Consider the following 12,309-nt stretch of genomic DNA (forward strand, 5'->3'; position numbering starts at 1 on the left):
CGTTTGGTTTCCTCGGTACTAAGGGCTGCTGTGCACCCTACTTCCTTATTTCTCAGCCCCATTAACCCAGGTTTTATGAACTGTTCCCAGACTTCTGGATATTGTTTACCCATGTGCCAGATCTTTGCTGGTAAGAATTAGGACAGTACAGAGTCTGGGCTGTTACAAGGTGATAAGCATGCCTGGCTGATTGCAGGCCAGTCCTTGGGTTTTTGATGTATCTTTGGAGTCACGTTCCCATGACCAAATTCCATCACACTACGCAATTCGCAGGGAAGCCCGTCCCTGTAAGATCAGCCGCTAGAACTCCAGACTCTGCCACCTCAACCAGGTTCCTTGGCCCACAGTCATGCATCCTTTCCTACACAAAGCTAAGTAAATAAATCAGTCTTTACTTTAACGAGTACCTTCTGAAAACACGCTTCAACCAAACGTGGAATTCTAATGGTAGGCGTATGGGCATGGTGGGTTTGTCAGAGCAGAGGTTTGTGGGTGCAGGACTTTGGGCACCTAAGTAGCACACCACACGCTGGACCAACAACCCCACCACTTACAGATACAGCAGACATGCCCTCCAGTTGCCAAAGCCTTCTCTGTCTGGGTGTGTGGAACGCATGCCCTAGAAAAGAAGAAAACTTGATGACAGTGTCTTAGGAATAATAAGCCTCAAGTGAAAGTGGACATTTGAGCAGAATTTTGAACGATAGTCAGGCTGGCGAGCTTTGAGCTGCCCAGGGTGAGGGGGAACCTCGGCAAAGCTCTGGTTTCTGATTGACCATCTTGTGCTCAGAGACTGAACCTCGGCAAAGCTCTGGTTTCTGATTGACCGTCATCTTGTGCTCAGAGGCTGAACCTCGGCAAAGCTCTGGTTTCTGATTGACCATCCTGTTCTCAGCTAAAAATCAGCAATGCCCTTCCCTGGTTTCTCTCATTATCCTCCTTCCTCAGAGAGATCATCTCAGCCCAGAGACAAAAAGCTGTTATTCTGGCTTCTGTTTTGTGTTTTGTTGACGTCCTAAGAAGATATACTGTCTCTTCAGGTGTAAATTGGGGTTAACACCCCTGTCTTGGTGTTGATTGTTACCAGAATGGAACATGTGAGGAAATTTAACAAAGTTGGGTTCCTACCCCCTTACCAAAAACACTTTGACTAGTTTTGAATATTTTGTTCATTCCATGATTATTGTTTGAACACCTACTATATGCCAGATGCCGTTCTGAGTAGAGGTAACAGTGGATAAGATGAAGTTCCTGTCCTTGTAGGTCTGACTTTCTAGTGGAAGAAACAGTCAAGGACCTGTAAGCAAATAAATAATATAAACTCAGATCATTAATGAAAAAAAAAAAAATAGGACAGTAAGGTAGAGAATGACTGATGTATTGGAAGTTGACATACACATCTTTCCCTATTAAGCTAGAATTTTAAACCACTGTGCTAAATTTTCCCATAAGTGATTAAAGTGATACAAATAGGGATTAATACTCCAGGACTGACTCACTTATCAGATCATGTTCCAGTCCATAGGTTCTGATTTGGGGTTGGAAACCTTAGACTCTACATCCAAGTTGCACTCACATGGCAGGCTGATCAGAGGGCCCAGGTGTAACTTACCATCTCAGCAGACCCTCAAGTCCCCAGGGGGCCACATGAAGTTAAACCCAGGACCAGGTATTTCAAGGGTAGCTCCCAGAGCTCTTTGCATGGTTGTACACAGAATGCCAGAAGCTGAACTGCAGTCTCTGACCCCTTAGATCCTTGGAGCTCTGGAGAGGCTACTTCTTCTTTGTGCAGAAAAAGCTGAAGCCTGAATGGTGACTGAATTACAAGCAGGGAACCACGTGTGGCAGCTGAACTGCAGGACATGTCGAGTCAAGACAGGGTAGCTCTTAAGTTCCTGGGAAACCTGGGTTTTCTCAGCATCTAGATCCGATGTAGACCAGCACGTCAGCTCTGTATCCTCAGGCAAAGGACCTGGAAAAAGAAGGCACATGCCATGCTGGCATGTTTTATGTGTGTTTACGTAAATGGCCTTATTTTAGGGATAAAAACAATACCTCCATGTACACTTTTAGGTAAGAAGGGTCCTGTGGTTTGTTATGCAGGCCAAAGTCTCTTCTCTCTTTTTCTTATATAATCAAACCAAATACAGTTTCATCCTGAAACTAGGAAAGAGGCAATAAGTTGGAAAATTCTTGGCCAGCTGTCAACTTTGGGATGAAATTAAAAAAAACAAAACCTGCATACAAATTCCAGTCTTCTCTTTCATATGGAAATCTCAAGTTCCTTCTTGAACTGTAGTTTTTCCAAGATGAGAGTGTATCAGTTCTTTGAGTTCTGGTTTCCCACCTCAATGTACTTATTCACGGATTGATTTATTTTTTAATCTATGGGATGACTTTGATATGTTTATAATGGCTGTCGGTTGTAGAGCACAGTTCCTGGGCTTATTAGGTTTATGATCCAGAAGGGGACAGCAAAGCCACTTTCCTTACAGAACCATGGGCTATTGGAGTTGGACTCTTGGATGTTTCACTTCTCTGAGTTTTCCATAAAAAATATATAGTAGTGTGTATATGTTAATCCCTAACTCCTAATTTATCCCTTCTCTCAATTTCCCCTTTGGGTAGCCATAGGTTTGTTTTCTATGTCTGAGAGTCTATTTCTGTTTTGTAAATAAGTTCATTTGTTTCATTTTTTTATATTCCACATAAAGTGATATCATATGATATTTGTCTTTCTCTGTCTGACTTGTTTCACTTAGTGTGATAATTTCTAGGCCCATCCACATTGCTGCAAATGGCATTATTTCACTCATTTTTTGGCAGCATAATATTGCATTGTGTGTGTGTACCACATCTTCGTTATAAACATTGAGTAGTTTAGACTTGAGGTCAGAGGAGACCTCTCTGCATAGATGCTCTTTCTTGGCTATGTTCATCGGTGCAAAATGCATTGTTCAAATCTGTAGCCCACTGTGATTTTCTAGATACCATCTGAGTTGAGGCATGAATGATTTGAAGCCAACCATGTGGATTCCTGCGGAAGAGTGTTCCAGGCCAAGGGAATATTTGGCTTGGGAATCCAGAGTTGAGGACAATGAAGAGACAAAGTCTGGTGTGACTACAGTTCGGGATCAAGGCAGAGATGGGCATGTGATGAAGACGGAGAGGTTGGCAATGTCTGCAACTGCAGAGCCCTGTGAGCTATGGTAAGGAGTTTGAGTTTATTTCACATGCAATCAGGAGACTTTGGAGAGCATTAAACAGGGTAGTCATGGGATCCAGTATATATTTTCAAAAGGTTGCTCTGGCTGTTGTGTGGAGAATGGATGTGGTGGGGCAAAGTGGAATAGGAAGACCAGTTAGGAAGCTGGTGGCTGAGTGCAGGTGAGGTTGATGGTGACACGGATGAGAGGATGAGAATGGAGATGAAGGCAAATGGAAGGATTTAGGGTACACATTAGCAGTGGCACCAGCAGGACTTGCTGATGGGATGAGAAGGAAAAGGAGAAATCAAGGAAGCCAGTGGCTGCCAAGACTGGGAGGCAGGCAAGTGTTTTAGCTGGAAATGATACCCTCCATTTTACATACCGTGAGTTGAGGTTGCCAGTAAGACATATATTCCTTTCAATATTCTCTGATTTAGTTTAACATTTGCCTCTATTTGTCTGAATCAAACGAGCCTCCTGTGTCATGCTCCAGAAACTCCTCTCGAGCTCCTGCTTGAAATTCTGAACAAGAATTGGTGGTTCCCCAGTGGCAACAGTGATGTTGTAGACTTGAGAGGATGTCCTACTGTCCCATTTAGACAGGCCCCTCCTGGTCTCTGGTTGTGCTCAGCTTTTCTTTCCCTTTATAGACCGCCCTGGGGCACCTGCATTACAGGTGGGAGAGGCAATGGGCAGGTAAACCAAGGACACGCAGGAGGTAGAGAGACAACTGGGTCATTGACCCCAATATGTGACCCTCAGGAGCCCAGTATTGGGTGGTTAGCCTTTGGGCTCCTTTCTATTTAGGTTTGGCTGGTAAACAGTAGATAATCAAAGACAAAGAGACCATATGAGATGAGATGTTTAGTTAGTGTTAGTCGCTCAGTCATGCCCAATGGCTCCTCTGTCCATGAGATTGTCCAGCAAAGGATACTGGAGTGGGTTACCATTTCCTTCTCCAGGGCATCTTCCCAACCCAGGGATCAAACCCAGGTCTCCTGCACTGCAAGCAGATTCTTTACTGACTGAGCTTGGGAGAAAATTAAGGTGAGGGGAGAAAGCCAGCATCCCACTGGGAGAGAGGGGTGGGGATCAGGACTGCTTGTGCATGGATATAGAGAAGCCAGAGGAGGGTCTTGAAGAACCAAAGAGATGAGCTCATTTCCTTGAGGACCAGGAATCTGGAGAAAGGATGTGTTCCGATGAGTATGGAAGACATAGGTTACAACTATGAAGAGACGTGAGCCTCCCAGATAAGCAGTAGCAGAAGACTGGGCTGTGGGTACAGGGTGGATTTCAAGGACTAAGCAATGCACTGTAACTCTGTTTTTAGAAGTGTTTTCTCTCTCTCTCTCTCTTTGTTTTTGTTTTTTAGTGCAAACTAAAGCGATCTCTAGGGCTTCACCTGTGGCTCAATGGTAAAGAATCTGCCTGCAATGCAGGAGATGTGGTTCGATCCCAGGGTCAGGAAGGTCCCCTGGAGGAGGACATGGCAAACTGCTCCAGTATTTTTGCCTGGAGAATCCCATGGACAGAGGAGCCTGGTGGGCTACAGTCCCTAGGCTGAAGCGACTGAGCACACACACACGCAAAGCAATCTCTAGAGGCGACTGACCTGAATGTTCGAGACCATATATTTGACTTTTCCCCACAGATCTTTATATCACTGATATTTCTACTATTATCATGGAGCTGAAATGTAATGTCTGCTCACTAATCTCCATCTATGAATGGTGAAGAGCAGGGGCACAAGAGTCAGAGAACCTAGGTTGGAATCCTACCTGACTCCCATCTACTATGAAATTGGATATATTACTTAAATCCTCTGGGCCTCAACTACTTCATCTTTTAAATGGGAGCAATTATAGTCCCTACCAGGACTGTTGTGAGGATAAAAGGAATGAATACATATTTAGCTCTTGAAATAGTTCCTGGCACATACTAAGCTCACTAAAATACCATTTCTTGCAGGAAAAAGAACAGAGGAGAAAACAGGCCAACACGTTGTAGCCCCCCACTTTTTTGTGAGATCAAGGAAGAGGCCAAAGTGAACCTAGGTCATCTTGGCATGCTGGCATGAGTACCTGGGGACCCACTGGGTCCTACATTAGAGGAAGAAGAGGGTGACTACACTAGTCAATTACAAAGTACATGGAAAACATGAAAACAGCAATCCAACGTCTGAATCTGCCTCCTAAAAGCATTACTAAGTCATTCCCCGAGCCTGAGACATAGGCTAATGGTGAGATCCCTTGAACCCTCGAAACACCACTGTGACATGTCTGGAGGCTTTCTAGATTAATAGCATTAGAAAAATACTGTTAGAAAAATCCTGCATTAGAAACAGTCTATGCCTGGCTTTTACCACTGTCCCCTTCTATTAATGCCATTTTTCTCCTGAGGAAATGAATGTTTAAAAATTATTTTTAAATGTAATAGAAAGAATTATCAATCCATTAAGGAAAACAAAACCATTCTAATTAACCACCATTCATGGGAAAAGAGCTCGCTGCTGCAGGGCCAGATAAATGCCAATCCAAAGCTACAAAAATTAAGCCAGCCACACAGTCAAGTTCAATTATATATCATCCTCACTCAGCCAAATTGATATCTGATTATTTTGCCTCATGGATGCTGATGGAGAGAGAGTGATTTCTCCCTTGGCTGGACCCAGCATCATGAGCAGCTTCTGGTCTTCTGTTCAAGGGACCAAAGAATGTACAGGGCATGCTCAACAGGTAATCTTTCCCCAGATCAACCTGCCTGAGGGAATGGAGACAGGGAGTCTCCATGAGTTCAGAGCAGAGACCACCCCACCCCACCACCACTCCCCCTGGTTCAGAGTTCTTTATGTCTCAGCACAGAGAAGAATTCAGGGAGAGCAAAGTGATAGGTAGGAAGTGATTTATTAAAATAGGATGCTGTGAGGCTTACAAGCAGGTAGGTGAGAAATGCTGCACCCAGGAACTTAGAGGGTTACAGTTCTATAATCAAAGGAAAAGTGGAGAAGGGGAGAAGAATTTATTTGTCTTTCTTGAGTAGAGATCATATTTCCATCATCAGCTTTGCCTCCAGGTTGGGCAGGAGAGTTTCCTTGTCCCTACGTGGTCAAACTGGGTCCACAAATGATTGTTTTTTATGTCCTAAGGATCATTAACTCACTGAGTTCACTGGGCAGGAGGTGGGGCTCATGCCGCCCTTGTTTTATTGTTTGGGGGCATGTCTCATACCTTTGCTACATGGTTTTGTTGCTAAGCAAGCCTGCTTGATTTTGTGGTCAAGCAAGCCTGGATTCTTGAGTAATCATTAACTTATAGGAGTCTCCCATAGTTTCTCCTACTTACAGTCCCCCAGTGGGATTAACTATTTAATCACCTACCTTGTCGCTTCACTCTAACACTCGGGCAGAAAGAAACTAGGTAGTGATATTTCCCTTTCCGTCAGCAGAAGCAGTTATAACAGTGACAATGAATGTTGCTTTTAAAAATAAACAAATAAAGCCTAGCTTTAAATGACTAAGTCCTTCATTTCATTCTGTTTCATGACCTTGATAGCTAAATGGTTATTTAATGAAGGATTTGTAAGAGCTGTTGCTTCGTATTCAAGAATTAGGGGAGAGCATGGGACTTCTCAGGCGGTGCGAGCAGTAAAGAACCTGCCTGCCGGTGCTGGAGATGTAAGAGACGTGGGTTCAATCCCTGGAGAATCCCAAGGACAGAGAAACCTGGTGGGCTGCAGTCCCTGGGGTCTCAAAAAGTCAGACACGACTGAAACAACTCAGCATGCACACACGTCCTTCAGATGCTCGTATCCACAGTGAAGTAGAGATAATCTCTGAATTTTCCTTTGAATGATTAGGGAATCTAATCCCAGTCCAGGGGATTAGAGATCCCAGTCTAGAGATCTCAGCACTAACCAAGACAAAGAAGTAAATTATAGAGCTAATTATCATCACCCAGGCAAATAAATGCTAGCCATTCAAATCTGCTCCTGTTCAAAAGTGCTGTTTGTTGAACTTCAGCAATGCCATGGGACATAATGGTATAAATGTTTCTATTTGCTAGAAGGGCCTGCATGGAAACAAAGCCCCAAGAATCCAGCAAAGACTGAGACTGAGAAACATCAAAGAAACACTTCATCACGTTAGGTATCCCTGTGGAACCTTACTGGACAGCCGACGACTGTGGGGCTCTGTCTTGTTTTGATGATAATTCAGCGGGAAGAACTCTTGGACACCTGCCATATCAGCAAACTGTTCTTTCCCAAGAGAAAATTCCATATATTGGTCAAGAGAACCCGTATGGGTTAGTATGAAAAATACACACGTAGGGTTTTTAGAGTAAATGGTGATGACCTTCTACTCAGAGAGGCAAAGACCCTGTGTGTCCGAGATCACAGTTAGGAAGGGGCAGACCCAGGACATGTAACCACCACGTTTTCTAGACAGCCGAGTCACTGCTCTTTCTGTTTCACTGAGCTGCCTTGTAGGGAAAACACTGGAATTACTGGAGTTAAAAAAAATCAACAGAAATATTCAACTTGCTTTACCCTTGAGACAGACAGCTCTCAAGTGCAAAGGAAAAACTGCTCCATGTCTCACAGCCCACCATGTCCTAGATTTGGGTGGAACTGATGTCTCAGGATCGGTGGAAGTGAGGCAAGCTGCGATCAGGGCTAGACTGGGGACAAGCTGGAAGTGGCTCAAAAGGGTTCTAGTGATCATGAGAGTTTCCCAAAGTACCACTGGGTTATGGCCCAGGGACTACAGGAACTGAGTGATTGGGAGGAGGCATTCCATCTGGGGAGGACAAGATGGGGGAGGTACGTTCTCTGAGAGAGGAATCCACATCCACACTCTGGGGGTGTGTTTGTTTAGCTGTTTGTTGTTATTGTTGTTCAGTCACTGAGTCGTGTCTGACTCTTCGAGACCCCATGGACTGCAGCATACCATGCTCCCTTGACCTTCAGTATTTCCCAGAGTTTGCTCAAATTCATGTCCATTGCAGACGTTTACTGAGTCTCTACTATGTGAACTGCATTGTATCTTTTAATGAAATGATTATAAAGGGAACACTTTATAAAGTACACACTTCCATGTGTGTACATAGAAGTGAGGATTGAAGAATAGAGGTTGTGCTTAGTATAAAAGTCATTTGCCTTGGAGTTCTATGTCAAGGGCAAAAAGGACTCCGAATGGGACTAGAGCAGGCAGAACAAGACTCCTGGTCTCAGGTAGAAACAGGAGTCAAAGCCACTTTTCTTTTCTCTTTTTTTTTAAAGGGTAAAGAAAATGGATTTTTTTGTTTAATATTTTCAGTTATTAGTCACTGAAGAGGAAGAGGAGGAGGATGTTATCTGCTACTTAAAATTCCCAGCAATTTCCAGAAAAGTTTTCATTCCATATTTGCTAGACACAGTCTATATTCATTGTGAAATGGAGTGGTGAATGAATTGGTGAAAGAACAACTAGTCAGATCTCATTTGAAGAACCGTGTTGAGTTGGCTGATTTTTCCAATTAACTAGGATTTCCTATAGCTGTGGAGTCACCTGGCTTTAACCATGTTATTTGATCATATTTTTAGTGCCTCAGTCATGTTTCTTTCTTCTTAAACATATTTTATGGAACATAATTTTACCTTTTCATTGGTTGCTTTACTCTGTACAACTATGGCTTTGGGGTGTTGGAAATGTGAGTTGTTTGCCCCCACCCTGCAGTGATTTTTTTTCTTGGAGCTTCTGTCTCCTTTTCACCTTACCCATCATCACGAGTGTGTGCTACCATGAGCCAGACTTGCCCTAGGCACCTGGAAACAACAGTAAACCAGCTGGATGTGCCTCCTTTACAGAGTTTCCAGTTTAATCTGGAACTCAAACAAACCAGGCAAATAATTACAATCTCAAGTTAATTCTTTCTTTTGCTTCAGTTCCCTGACCAAGGATCAAACCCACGCCTCCTGCAGTGGGAGCACAGAGCCCTAACCACTGACCACTAGGAAAGCCCCTGAGGTCAATTCTATGAAGGTAACTGCTAAGATAGAGAAAAATACTAGAAAAAAGTGAGTGTTCCTATAGCAGGGTGAGTCCTGAAGACCATGCCCTGAAGGTGACAGTTTAGCCACGACCGGAAGGAGGAGGCAAGTCAATTGTGGGGGAAATGCCTGGCAACTCTTCCCCTCAACCTTCCCCTCAATCTTGTTGCTAAAGTTGGCCAGCAAATATCAGAAACTCGCGTCTGTTAAATCATTAATCACATGTTCACAGGAAATATAGATGTTGCTCTTAAGGGGATTTCAGGTTTTCCTTAGGTGAAAATATATGTTTGTCACAGCTATTTTATTCCCTCTTCATCTCACTTTGGAAAGACCTGCAAAGCACTGACTCACAGGGGAGTGAAAAATGAATAATGCACGGCCCCCTCCACCTTAGGAATTGTGTTTCTCTAGGTGAGTGAGGTTGCTTTGTAGTAACAGGTAATCCCCAAATCTCAGTGGCTTAATGTATTAGTAGTTTATTTCTCACTCACACAATTTCCAAAGTGGATCAACAGCTCTCTTACAAGTCATTACTCAGAGATCTGGCCTCGTTTGATCTCCTGATTCTGGCCCCCTTTGATCTCCTGATTCTGGCCCCTATCCACAGAAGGTGAAGAGGGGCTGGAAGTTCAAATATTTTTAAAGACTAGTCTTGCAAGTTGCATTAGATTATTTCCACCCAAATCCCAGGTGGCACTAGTGGTAAAGAACCCACCTGCCAATCCAGGAGGCATAAGAGACTTTGGGCTGGGAAGATCCCCTGGAGAAGGGCATGGCAACCCACTCCAGTATTCTTGCCGGGAGAATCCCCATGGACACAGGAGCCTGGCGGGCTATAGTCCATGGTGTTGCAAAGAGTCAGACACGAATGAAGCAACCCAGCAGGCACACACACTTGCAAGTTGCTTACATTATTTCCACCCAATTCCAAGCACATAGCTTCACATTAACTGCAAGGGGACTGAAAAGTGGGATATCCCTATGTCTCCAGAAAGAAGAAATGGGAGTGCTGAAGATACGTCTGGCCTCCATTGTAGGACGTTCTTAATTTAGTGGCCCAGAAAGATCATTAGACACCACAGTGTCCTTATTTGGAGAAATTATCAAAAGTGTTAACCAGAGTTGGAAACAAAGATGGGAGTCCACAGAGGTGACATTGATTAATTCCGATTAATCAGTAACAGATAGCTGAGAACAAGTCTGCTAGAGAAACCGGGTTTGATCAGGATCTTATAGGATAAATAGGTATTTAATTTGTAGAAATAAAAGAGTGAAGTTAGGCAAAGGCACAAAAATGTGAAAGTTCATACCAGCCAGAAAGGGTAAGGCATCTTGTAAGACTGGAGGAAACAAGAGTGGAAAAAAAAAAAGATGGACTAGATTCCCAAGGGCTTGGATATGAAGTTAAATAGTTTGGCTTTTGGTCTATGGAAAACAGGAAACCATGAAAGCTTTTCGAATAGGTGGTAATATCATGAATTTTGTGTTTTAAAAAGAGGTATTTTCTTTTCCATGTCTTTGGTTGTTGGCTGAGGTTAGTGGAGAGCTCAATGTCTGGTAATTAAGGATGTTACTACTTCATAATAGGTTATTTCTTTTCTTTGGAGAATTGATAATACTTTCTGTGTGCTGGAAAAGCTCATTAGTCCTCCATGTCATCAAGAATAGCACTGATGAATTAAATATCCCTATAAGGCCTATGTACTTTAGTGAACTGTGGCACAAATGACATGTAAAAATGTTACAAGTTACATCATCTGTCAGCCTTGCAGAGAACTCGATCCAAATGCTATTAGGAGAACCGGAGCCATGTGCCAGCTCCTCAGCAGAGCTCAGAACACTGACATTAGAGTTCAGGGATTGTTGGCAACCCTTTGGCTCTGTTGTCATCCGTACCTTTGAGTTCCAGCTTTCAACTTGTTTCTGGTTGGCTAATAACAGCCCATATACCTTATTTTATTTTTAATTGGAGAATAATTGTGTTACAATGTTGTGTTGGTTTCTGCTGTACAACAACCTGAATCAGCTATAAGTACACATACATCCCTCCTACCGGCGCCTCCCTGCCACCCGTCTCGGTCATCGCAGAGCACTGAGCTGAGCTCCCTGTGCTCTCCAGCAGCTTCCCAGCGGCTGTCTGTTTCACACACGGCAGCCTATATATGTCAGTGCTCCTCTCTCAATTTGCCCCACCCTCTCCTCCCCACTCTGTGGCTACAAGTCTGTTCTCTGCATCTGCATCACTATTTTTGCTCTGCAAGTAGGTTCATCAGCATCACTTTTCTAGATTCCATATATTTGCATTAATATACTATATTTGGGGCTTCCCAGGTGGCCCAGTGGTAAAGAATTTGCCTGCAATGCAGGAGATGTGGGTTCAATCCCTGGGTCAGGAAGATCCCCTGGAGGAGGGCATGGCAACCCACTCCAGTATTCTTGCCTGGAGAATCCCATGGACAGAGAAGCCTGGCAGGCTACAGTCCATAGGGTCTCAAAGAGTCAGACATGACTGAAGCAACTGAGCATAGCGTGGCACAGCACACACTTAATTTGTTTTTCTCTTTCTGACCTACTTCACTCTGTATGACAGACTCTAGGTCCATACACCTCACTGCAACTGGCTGAGTTTTTGTTCCTTATTATGAACCGTCCATATCTTAAACTTTAACCCAAAAGATAAAGCTCCATCTCTCCGTGGAAACTCAGTCCCACTGCTCCTCTGTAGTGTTAATAATTACACGTACTTCTCCATTACAGCGTTTGTCTAAATGCACGGAAATTTAATTTAAGTCCTAACATAATCGAAGTTTCCTTAGTTTCTTTGTAGCTCTTCCACCAAGGTCCCAACCCTTTTCATTCCCACATCCCCAGTCTGAAGAACGATTAAAAATACAAAGAGACACTGATGTATAGAACAGTCTTATGGACTCTGAGGGAGAGGGAGAGGGTGGGAAGATTTGGGAGAATGGCAATGAAACATGTAAAATATCATGTAGGAAACGAGTTGCCAGTCCAGGTTCGATGCACGATGCTGGATGCTTGGGGCTGGTGCACTGGGACGGCCCCA

The sequence above is a fragment of the Bos taurus genome, chromosome 27 (assembly GCF_002263795.3).
Source record: "Bos taurus isolate L1 Dominette 01449 registration number 42190680 breed Hereford chromosome 27, ARS-UCD2.0, whole genome shotgun sequence".
Lineage (NCBI taxonomy): Eukaryota > Metazoa > Chordata > Mammalia > Artiodactyla > Bovidae > Bos > Bos taurus.